The sequence below is a fragment of the Erithacus rubecula genome (genome assembly GCF_903797595.1).
Source record: "Erithacus rubecula genome assembly, chromosome: 2".
NCBI lineage: Eukaryota > Metazoa > Chordata > Aves > Passeriformes > Muscicapidae > Erithacus > Erithacus rubecula.
The window spans coordinates 61418580-61428394 of NC_136685.1; the positions used below are offsets into that span (position 1 = coordinate 61418580).

The window sequence follows — 9815 nt, forward strand, 5'->3', positions numbered from 1 at the left end:
AAGGTGCATGTAGCTGCTAAGAACCCTCTGTTCTATCACATCTGAATAGGTCTTCCTCCCCTCATGAGTTATGTTACTCAGTCAGTAGGTTGCAACTGTGAAGGAAACATCTCTTGCCCAACACACAGATCTTCCTCTGATATTCTCTTCTCCTCCTCCTCATTTACTCACAACTCTGCAGCGTCCATTCTTTTCATGTGGGTTTAAATTAAGGAAAGACCATAATGTCATGAGTGCCACTTAAAGCAATAACTTTGCCCATTGTAATAATAATAATAATAATTTAATATCTCCTATAGGATGTTAAAAGGATGTTTCTGTCTTCCTCTGTGTAATAGTTTCCTTTTAACTTTAATAGTTTTTGTTCCATCAACTGTGACTAGTAGAATGTGTTATTATCAACAAATATAATTTATGTAATTAGAGATTTATGAGCTTGTATTGAACATTTTACCAGCCTGCTTCAGCTTCTGGACGTTGCAATTTTCTTGTTTGTTTTTGCAGCTAATAAGGGCTGGTGTGGCCACTAAAACTGAAGAGAAAGAATGAGCTGCAGCATTCAGAAAGCTACCAACACTTACTGGCCCTGCCACCACCTGACAGTGGTATGAGCAACCTTCAGGTGCAAACTGGTTATTAGAAAGCATACAAGCCAGCCTTCTGCAGCTGTAACAGACTACCAACACTCTTCCACTCTGTGCTAATTTTTTTTTTTATGGCCCAAAAGAGTAAAAAGACAGGGTTTAGAAGCACTTTTCACTAGGAAGATTCACAAGTTTGGCTCCAGCTTACCGTGATCTGGAGTTCTTTGAAATTTATCCTAAACAAATCCAGGTAAACAATAATTAGTGGGTGTGGGTCTTAATCAGAAGGCACAATGGATTAGTATTTATTAATACTCTTGTATCAGAAAATTTTATCTTTCTGGTAGAAAAGTTCTAAGACTTTCAATGACTCTCCTAAAAATATCTCACAAGAACCTCATGGATTTTACCATTTTGAAACTGCTCTGGAAGAGACAATCTGCTTTCCAGTTTGAGTACAACAGCCAGAATAGTAGCTTCTGAAGTTAACTTCAAGGTATCAATGATCTGCTTTGGGCATTTTGCTCATTTTTATTTTGTTTTGGGTTTATTTTTCGTTTGGTTTTTTTTTTTTTTTACATCTTGATTTGCTTGTTCAAACCATGAAAGCAGCTTGAGCCTTTCCATATCTCTGGTAAACAGGGACGACTTCGCCCTTGCATTTTGCAAGTAAGTAGTTATTGTGTGGGAAAATAAAATAATTTTTTATATAAAGCTACAATAACTTTATAATTGATTGGTGAGTCATACCATGTAAAACTCTGTTGAGGATCACAACTTAGTTTTTGAGGAAGTAGATGGTTGACTTCTAAATTTATATTTTCCTCAGTTTTTCGGAAAGCAACCTTAGCTTTCTCTATTGTAGTGGCTACACTGGCCCATTTCTATTTCATTTCCAGAGATGTAGTTTTTGTAGCAAGGAGGCTGTAATACCTGCCAGGGATTATCTGGCAAACTATAAGCATCTGCTCTCAGCTCATTTCCTCAGTGGACGGGGCCAATTAGACCTTGTGGCTATAAAGGTGTGCTGGTTTTTGGAAAGAAGGGCTGTAAACATTAGTGCAGATGGTCTGATGGTCTTAGGGAGCCTTTTAAGACTCTCAGTCCCAACATTCAAAAATGTAGTTGGTAATCTGGAAAAATTCCTAGAAGGTTCCAGTAGCCAGTTATTATTGAGCTGTCTTATGTCCCTTTTGACCTTAAACTGAAGCAGTGTTGGATCAAGAATTTGAAATAAAGGCACAGCATTTCACATGGATAAGGCTGAAATTCAGTCTCACAGACATTTCTATGTCTCTTGTTCATTTGTTTATTTTGGAACTGATTACAATTTAGGAGTTGACATAACAGAAGAAAATATTTAATTGAAAATAAAAGAGAAAACATGGACTTCTAAACAGAGATTTGTAAATGTTTCCTATTCTTATTCATTTTAATGACAATTGGGCTCCCAGATCCCTTCAAATCCTTTGAGAAGCCTCACTGCTACAATTTTAGACGATTTCTATATGATATTTGGGCCATCTCCATTTTAACTGTCTTGTAAACTCTAAATATTCCATTCACCTGCTCTTATAGAAAGTTTTAGCCTTTTTCAATGGACATATGCCTGAAAGAGCTTACACTGAGTTTGTAGTTTAGGAGTAAATTTGGTAAACAGTTCAAATTTAATTATTCCATAAAATGGAATTACTTCCCTGTGTGTAAACAAAATCAATTCTTCCCCCATATAGGAAAGGATGATGCTAATGATGTAGTGACAGACAGAGTGGCTTCTCTGCCTCCTTTGGTAGCAGATGGTTTTTGTTGTCAGTGCCCAGGCTGCAGGTCCCATGACCTGAGTATTTTTTTAATGTGATCAAGAAGGTTGACATTTCCCAGAGGCTCAAAACCTGCAAACAGAGCTGTTGTGAGTAATATGTCTAAATTTGATCTCATGTTGTCCACACTCAAGCACACAGTAAAACCTCAGTTGATTCAAGCCAGAAGCAGACCAGCACACAGAGCTGAGATATTATCAGTCAACTGTTTAGATGGACAAATGTACAGAAATCTCCTTATCCATATATTCTCTGACACATTTTCCTGTGTAGGATCCTGCTCAAAAGTGCCAGACCCTGAGGCTGAAACCAAGGCTCAGTTTCTCAATTCTGGTCTCAAGTGGTTGATAGTGAACCATTTAATGGACTGACCAAGTCCTGTCATCATGTGCCACTTGGTGCATATGTGTCCACATTGTTTACAAGATTCACACTTTCCAAACTTGCTGATGCAGAATGTGTTGCGTGTTCATGTGTGAGGGAGAGTGACCTGTAAGGGTACAAACAGACAAAGAGTGACATGTTAAGACTGGTGCTGCAAATGAGGAGGCTGCATTAGGTACTGGAAGGAAGTCATGCTCAATAGGAGTGCTGTCTGCACTATTTATCAGAGAAAGAAAAGTGGTTTATACAGTTTGGTGTTGCTAAGGTGAAATAACAGAAGCAAAAAATCACAGAATCATAGAGTGGTTTGACATAGATTTGTTGGAGCAGGTCTAGAGGAGGGCCATGAAGAAGATCAGAAAGCTGGACACCTCTCCTTGGAGAAAAGGCTGAGTGAGCTGGTGTTGTATAGCCTCGAGAAGGCTCCAGGGACACCTCACTGGGGCTTTCCAGTAGTTAGAGGAAGCGTGTAAAAAAGAAAGAGAATTTTTTACATGGGCATTTAATGCTCGGACAAGGTGCAGGGTGGTTTTAAACACTGCATCTCTCTGTCAGGTGGCTCTTATGCTCCCTCCTGAGGTGGGGACACTGAGGAAGAACACAGGTAAGTAAAACAGCAAAGCAAGAGATGGGAGGTATGTGCCCTGGTCTCAGAGATTAGCATGCCTTGCATGTCTTAGGCATTCTGTCTAAGATTCTTTTCTCTAAGTGCTGGTTATACACTGGTTATACATTTAAGAGCTGGTACACAGACATGATTATATGCACATATTCCTGTTCATGCACAAGGGTGGTGATAGCTCCGTTTCCTGGTTCTCTCCCTTCTCTGCCACATGAACATCTTCATCACTGTGCTGCAGAACTGCGCCATCTCTGCAGACCAGTGGGATGTGAAACTGTGAGACTCAGCCTGAGAGAAAGTGCTATGACCATGTATTTTGTGGGAGACAGCTGAACCTCAGGCTCCCTGGGCATTGTGACAACTCTACCTGCTGGAGCCTGTCAAAAAACAAGACACTTATGGTATTTAGAAACAGGAACAGCTGAACAGGGGTTTGTTAATCTGAACATGTGTGCTTCATTCTGACAGTGCACTATTTATTACCTATGACTTTTTAATATCTCCATCTTTCTGCCCAATATTGAAGAGAGATAAGAGAATATTTATGAGTAAACTGCAGGAATAAGCATACCAAAAGGTTGCAAAATTACAGACATCAGAATAAAATCACTTAACGTGTTGTGCTCCCTGAGTTAGGGATAAAGTAGTTACCTAAGTGAGTCCTTTCCAACAACATTAATCATGTCTAAGGATACAATTTCAGCTTGTATAGACACATTCTGGCTTCTGTCCAGTTACTGAAAATCTTAACCATGTCATAATCCCTTTTTTTTTATCTGTTGCTCTGGAAATCAGCTTCAGGCCTCCCAAAGGCTCAAAAGAAGCATGGAAACACTGTCAGGCACTGCCTTTACTCTAAAAGCACTCTAAGAACTGTGGTGGAGACCTCCATCTCTATTGGATACCTCCTTTCTCCTGGAGCAGGTGTCTTCTTCAGTATTGCCTCTGACTGGAGCTCTGTGCTAGTCTTGGGGCAAGGAGATGGCACCACTTCTGTCAAGTCCCTATGGCAACAAAAGCCATTGACTTGGGAAGAAGAGTCACTGCTTGTGTGCTTGCAGGAGGGGCAGTGAGCTGTTAGAGACCCGTGTTTATGACTGATTAACAAATTGTTTGGTAAGGCAGCATATGGCATTAAGGAGTTAATCATAATTGAGGCAGAGATTAATATCTATTTGTAGCAACTCCAGGCAGCTTAATTTGCTTCCACTGGCTTCTTGACAGAGTGAATCTGCCAACTGAAGCCTTGTGAAGCCTGCTCCACCCAAACTGGGATGGTTTCAGACAGAAAGCACCTGTCAATCTGCCCATCCTGCCTTGCTGCATGCACAGAAAGCAGAAATCACGTACAGCTCTCCAACTCTTAAGTTCCTCTGCACTGAGGCAATTACCCATGATTACATCCTTGGTGGAAGCTGATGTCTCCTCAAATTGGTTAGGCATGTTCACAGGTTGAAGAAAAGATAAAGTGGCTCAGTGATTTGAGATTAGTTTCTGCCTCCCTTTGTTGGAGCCATAGTCACAGCACGCTGCCTCACCCCTGTGCAGGAGGGAGAACAAGATCAAAGGGATTTGTACAGAGTTGCAACTCCAGACTGAAATACTGTTTCCTCATCTCACTTTTCTGCCAGTCACACTCCACTGCCCTAACTCTGGAGTTAGGCCAGACTTGGGAAAGGAGCAAAGCGGCTTGGATTTGGCACTGAGGATTAATTTTGTACCTGCACATCTCTTTGGAAAAGATTTACAGAAGTGTGTCCACCGTAGCAGCTCTCTTTCAAAGAGAATCCAGTTTCACCAATTTGTACAGGAATTTATTTCTCACCTCTCCACACTTCAGGTTATGATAAAGGGGCTGATTTACAGCAGTGGGAGAAGTGGGAAAGTACCTCTATGTTGCATTAGAAGCAATAAGGGTGGTTGAACCTGCAGGGGAACTACAGTAAATTGGATGAAGTAACCCAGATTGGAATTTGACAAAAAAACCCAGATTATTTCCTTTGCTTGAAGTAATATATTATGGTGACCCTAAGGGCTTACACTGCATGAAAAGCTGTGACCTTCCTAATATGGTTAAATCAGTCATTCCCCAAATTAATTTGAATCACTTTTCCCATGCAAGGCCTTGTCTGCTTTAGGACAGTGTCCTTGATGGACTTAATTCTGATTATTATTCTGTTTGTTAAAGAAATAATTACTTCAGGCTCCCAGCTCAGAGTCCTGGACGTTAGTTCTGATACAAAAGTGCAGAGAATATTTATGAGCAAACTGCAGTCATAAATATACTGAAGGGTTGTGAACTTAGTGTCAAGCTCACAGTGACTCTCAGCCATCACAGTGAGGCACTTAAATGGTGAGCTGCTCTTTGAAGGTGTCACAGGCTGCAGCACGTGCCACTTCCAGCTTTTGTGGAAATAGTTGGCAAATTATGAGTGACACCATGGGGAGATAAGCCATGCCAAATGACATGCTTTTTTTCTGATGTAAGATCATATAATGGCTTGAGTTGGAAGGGACCTTAAAGATTATCCAGTTCCAACCATCCTACCATGGGCAGGGACACTTTCCACTAGATCAGATTGCTCAAAGCCCTATCCAACCTGGCCTTGAACACTTCCAGGAACGGGCTGTCCACAACTCTGGGCAAACTGTGCCATGCCTCATCACACTTAAAAATAGAATTTCTTCCTTATATCTAACCTAAACCTATTTTCAGTTTGAAGCCATTCCCCTGTGTCCATTCCCCATGCCCTTGTAAAAAGTCCCCCTCTAGCTCTATTGTAGGTCCCCTTTACATACTGGAAGGATGCTGTGAGGTCTCTCCAGAGCCTCCTCATTCTTCTCTTGGCCAAACAACTCCAACTCTCTTACCCTGTCTTCACAGAAGAGAGGACCCATCCCTCTGATACTCTTTGCAGCTCTTCTCTGAACTCACTCCAACAGGTCCATGGCCTTCTAACGTGGGGGGCTCCAGAGCTGGATGCAGTACTCCAGGTGGGGAGGGGAGTAGAAATGAAGAATCCCCTCTCTAGCCCTGTTGGCCATGCTGCTTTTGGCACAGTGCCAGGTCCTATCAAGTTTTTCATCCACCAACACCCCCAAGTCCTCTCAGGGCTGCCCTCAACCCATTTTTCACCCAGTCTGTGTTTAGGATTACCCTGAGACACAAGCAGGACCTTGTATTTGGCCCCGCTGAAAGTCATGAGTTTCCCAGGTCAAGCGTGTAAGGTCCCTCTGGAATTACTGCTGCTTCATACCTGCTTCTTTTTAGATGAGAAAGTAATGTTTCCTTTGAGAGAGTCGGCAAACCTTTACAGCAAGACACAAGCTGCCATGTAGAAAGGAGGGCTGGGCCGGGCTGGGACAAGCCTGTCAGAAAATGCTTCAGTGACCCAGAGAAAGGGGAGAGGAGGAGAGGAACGGGAGGAGGAGACGGAGAGGAGAAGGGAGAGGAGGGAAAGGCGATGAGGCAGAGAGAGGGCAGTGCCAGAGCACGGAGCAGTGTTTTCCTGCAGGCTCTCAGTGCCGAGTGGAGCCGCTCTCGGCTCGCTGCTGCTGCCGCCGGCTAGCTGCGCTTCCACCGCCTCTTCCCACCGCGCCTGCCCGCCCAGCCCGCCCCCTGCCGGCACCGGCACCGGCACCGGCACCGGCACCGGCACCGGCACCGGCACCGGCACCGGCACAGACACGGCAGGGCCGGGCCTCGCCAGGCGGGCCGGCTTCAGCCGCAAGGCAAAGGCGGAACAAAGGCCGGCCGATGCGTTTCCGTTTTCGGCCTCGGAAGAACTGTTCCGAGGCTGGGCCTTTGGCACGGCCGTGGGGGAGCAGAGCTTTCCCCTTCCCTGTGCAGCGTTAAGCGGCACGAAGGGCCGGGCCGGGCCGGGCCAGCCGCTCCCACACCGCGGGTGCAGCCGCGCTCCTTCGTGGCGGCCGCCGGGCTCCCGAGCGGCCATCGCCGCCCGCACCTGCCCAAAACACGGGATTAGCAGCAGCCAGGCAACAGCTTGGGAACTGCCTCGATTGCCACATCCTACTCCTGTGAAACTCGGGACGGGGTGCCAGAAGTACCTTGGAGTTAAAGCTAGGCTGTCCCAGGTGGGGACAGACGCGTGGATTGGTGAGCTCCCCCAGGATGAGGAGGATGCCCTGGCCTGGCTGCAGGTGAAGAGCTCGCTGCAGCTGAACCTTGTCCTCCGAGGAGCTGTGGGCTCTGCCCCTCTCACGGCTTTGGGCTGTGGCTTCTTTCAGGAACTGAGCACACACAGACCTGTGGGGTCAGTGCCCAGACAACCCTATAATGCTTGAAAGCTCGGTGACACTGAGTAGCACAAAAATAAAAGAACTTTCAAAAGGAAGGCCCCGAGCCCGCCCTTCTCCTGGAAATATTGATGTGCAGATCACACTGTATCAGCACTATGTTCTTAGAACTGTAGGATGTTCTCAGCTCAGTACAATTTGTAACTGTTTATTTCCCATTGCATGAATAATATTCATGCTCGTTTGCAATCAGAGTAAAGGCTGACAGTGAAACAAATGGCTGATGTGATACAGGAGGTTAAACCAGGGAACTGGAATGCTTCCTCTCACCCTAGATTTCTACATTATTCCCACCAACCATGTAATCCATATATATGCATCCATATGTATAAATCCATATATATAAATCCATATATTCTCCTATACTGATAACGTGTGCCTGAAAGGGCTGTATGATGTGTCTATAATCTGCTAAAAAGGATTTGGCTCGTTAGTATGTATCCATATTAAAATGCTGATTTGTTTCACTAGACAGATTGCCACACAAGGTAGAACAAACTGCCCTGGCATGAGAATACACATATAGCTGCTAAAGGTTTAAGATCTAGACTGCAGTGCATCTCCCTGGTTAAAGCAAACAGCATTAAGAGATGGGGTGGGAGTCCTGCCTCCTTTCACTTGTTGCTCTGAGGTGCTGCAGCTTTGTGGGGCTCCTAAATAGCTCCTCCAGCACACAGGCAGTGGAGCACTGGGAACCACAACTGCTTTTCCTTTTGTCTGGCTGAAATATACCCATTCCTCGTGCTTCCATCCTCTGCATGGTATGTGGGCATGATTTCTTTCATTGTTGTCTGACATTTCTGCAGTTACTTCTGCAGCTCCTTTTTATTATTTCATGATTTGACTATTACCTGAATAGTAAGTGCGCTCACATGGCCTGTTTAGGATGTGTGAAGCAATTCATATGAATAAAGCTGTTAAATACTTGTGTTCTTTTTTATTTCAGTTTTTCTGCATTTCTTTAAGACTCTCGTGTCAACATTTCTCTGAACCAAAGTGGAAAGGCTGAAATAGCCTAGGATTTTTTTCAAAAATAAGTAACAAAGTATCTTATTTAGGAAATGAACCTATTATGTGTAAGAGAAAAGGATCAAAATACACCAGAATGCTAAGTATTTCTGTATGGGACTTGTGTAGCTATGTATTCACATAAATAATGAATCAATACAAGGAGTAATAGAACTGTTGCAATTTCTGTCAGGCACTACCCACTTGGTATTGATGGGCATTTTGTGCCCCAGCCTTACTATGGCTTTTTATTTTCAGAAAGTCTGGCAATAGCCACAAGTCGAGATGGCCAAGTGGCCAAGAGGGCCAAGGCTTTCAGGGTAACTCTATGTGAGGTACGAGGAAGGAAATTTTCTGCCTTGTGCCCTGTCATTCTCCTGGGTATGTGTTAGCGCAGCATTTTTTGAGAGCTAAACAAGAGTTAGCCACTAGATGGCTGTGTTCAGCAACAAAAGCTACACGGGCCTTCTTGCTCTGCTATAGCCCGCATTAAAGATGAGGTGTCATTTTTATAAAATCAATTAGTCTTTTCATGGTAAAATTATTGTGGACAGGCCAAAGAGGCAGGACAGGACAACCTATCCTGACGAAGTTCTTCACAAAACCAGCTTGAGCAGGACAGCCTGGGCAGCGTGGAGCTTGAGCATGTAGGTCCTGAGCTGACCCCTAGTGCTAGACCCAGCCTGATTCTAACGGAGGCCAAGGATGACATTTCCTGCCAAAACTGTGGGGAGACGCCCCGAGTCAGTTTGAGATGCTGCTACAAATCCCAGATATGGAGCACTGCTCTGTCAGTGGCTGTGCCAGCAGTATGGAACTCCTCTCATGGGTGTCAGAGGAAGGGTAGTACAAAAATACGACACCTCTGCCCCTTCCTGCAGAGGAGTCCTTGGATGCCAAAAGAAGGCTGTGATGGGTTAATCTTGGCTAACATACAAATACCCAGCTGCTCCCTCCCTCCTCCCTCCCCTCCTTCTCCTGTAGGACGCAGGAAGAAAATAGGATGAGAAAGATCATGGGCCGGGATAAAGACAGGGACAGTGCTTGCCAATTGCTGTTATGGGCAAAACAGACTACTTA

At 44.4% G+C, this 9815-nt stretch overlaps 1 long non-coding RNA gene across 1 annotated transcript; it reads right to left on the minus strand.

Annotated features, from left to right (window-relative positions):
* Window positions 1-2232: 2232 nt before the first annotated feature.
* Window positions 2233-6842, minus strand: LOC306798560. The gene is made up of 3 exons (XR_013773400.1): window positions 6668-6842; window positions 4802-4950; window positions 2233-2476 (listed from the first exon to the last, which is right to left on the minus strand). It is a non-coding gene; the product is annotated as an uncharacterized lncRNA (long non-coding RNA).
* Window positions 6843-9815: the final 2973 nt, after the last annotated feature.